Raw genomic sequence first — 1,797 nt, forward strand, 5'->3', positions numbered from 1 at the left:
AAGAAAGAAAGAAAGAAAGAAAGAAAGAAAGAAAGAAAGAAAGAAAGAAAGAAAGAAAGAAGGAAAGAAAGAGAGAAAAGGATGGTCTGGCCATGGAGTTTCAAAACCCACAAGGCATGCTTGAGCTCAGGAGTTTGAGACCAACCAGAGCAAAAGCAAGACCTTGTCTTTACACACACACAGAAAAAAAAGAAAAAGAAAAATTAGCTGAGTATTTTGGCCAGTGCCTATAGTCCCAGCTACTCAGGAGGCTGAGGTAAGAGGATTGCTCAAGCCCATAGAGTTTGAGGTTGTTGTAAGCTATGATGTCACAGCACTCTACCCAAAGAGACACAGTGAAACTCTATCTTAAAAAAAAAAAAAGACAGGTAAGAGGGCATCCACACAGTGCAGGCAGAGTAAGGTGGGCAGTGTGCAGCATCAGAGACTAAGTAGGACAAAATGGGAATCCTTACCAAAAAAAATATATATATATATATCCTGGTATGGAGTGTCAGCAGCCAAGAAGGATGAGGAAGACATCTATGCAGAAAGGTAAGCTGACATCAGGTTGAAGCCAAAGTGGAGTTAGGAAGATATCTCCATAGATGAAGGGGTGGTGGAAATGTAAATTAATTACACAGAAGTGGGCCCCATCAAATCATTAGGGATAACTGAAGCCAAGTTTCTTACTGTCAGACAGAGAAGAGAGTTACCAGTATGGTAAGGGATAAAAAATAAAACAAGCTTGGGTGGCACCTGTGGCTCAAGGAGTAGGGGATGGTGGGTTTGAACCCAGCCCCAGCGGAAACTGGAAAACAAACAAACAAAAACACGCTCTCTCTCTCGCTACTCCATTGTGGTGCTTGTGATTAGTCCCGTTTGTCACCATGTCCTCTCACAAGACTTTCAGAATCAAGTGGTTTCTGTCCAAGAAACAAAAACAAGATCATCCCATTCCCGAGTGGATTCGAATGAAAACGGGTAATAAAATCAGGTACAACTCGAAGAGGAGACACTGGAGAAGACTCAAGCACATGGGATGGCACATACTTATGCTGTATCATGGTCACTATCATCTTACCATGTCAAGCTGAAAATGTCATCAGTTGGACAGTTAGCCAGGTTTCATTGGGATAATGAGTTTTCTCTTTGTTTATTTGCTCTTCACTAATAAGCTGGTGCAGTAATAAATACGTGAGACCTTTTGTTTGAAAAAAACTTTATGATATCAGATTGAAATTGGAGGTATCAGTGAAAACTTGTGATTTTCAATATAAAAACAAATGTAGTAAGACATTCATACTCTACTCTTAATAGTAAGCATTCCACATTGTATCTCAAATCAGCACATTGTATCCCATAAATGCATTAATTTACACAGTTATGATTTAATAAAAAAATTTAAAAAACAAATGTAGATGCAAAAATGCATATATGTGTATACACATATATACATACACACACACACACACACACACACACACTCTCCTATGTATATTTCCCAGCTTTTTCTGGTGAGAGAATCTAGGATCCATAACACCCTAGTAACAATATCACAGTTATCATCCAGATCTTGGTTTCTAAATATTATTGTCTGCTAAAAGAAAGCAGACCTGCTCACAGAAATGGGTGATTATACGGCTGAGACAGGAAAATGATAAGATGAGCCTGGAATATCCTTTAGTGCTAGAAAGCAAAGAAGCAAGAAAGTGGGCGATAGAGGTGGGCGGCGCCTGTGGCTCAAAGGAGTAGGGCGCTGGCCCCATATGCCAGAAGTGGCAGGTTCAAACCCAGCTCCGGCCAAAAACTGCAAAA

The 1,797-nt window shown here is 40.1% G+C and overlaps 1 pseudogene; it reads left to right on the forward strand.

Annotated features, from left to right (window-relative positions):
• The first annotated feature begins 869 nt into the window (after nucleotides 1-869).
• On the forward strand, nucleotides 870-1,076 carry LOC100947181 (annotated as a pseudogene).
• Nucleotides 1,077-1,797: the final 721 nt, after the last annotated feature.

This window comes from Otolemur garnettii, unplaced genomic scaffold, assembly GCF_000181295.1.
Source record: "Otolemur garnettii isolate 467f Iridium unplaced genomic scaffold, OtoGar3 scaffold00125, whole genome shotgun sequence".
NCBI classification, from domain to species: domain Eukaryota; kingdom Metazoa; phylum Chordata; class Mammalia; order Primates; family Galagidae; genus Otolemur; species Otolemur garnettii.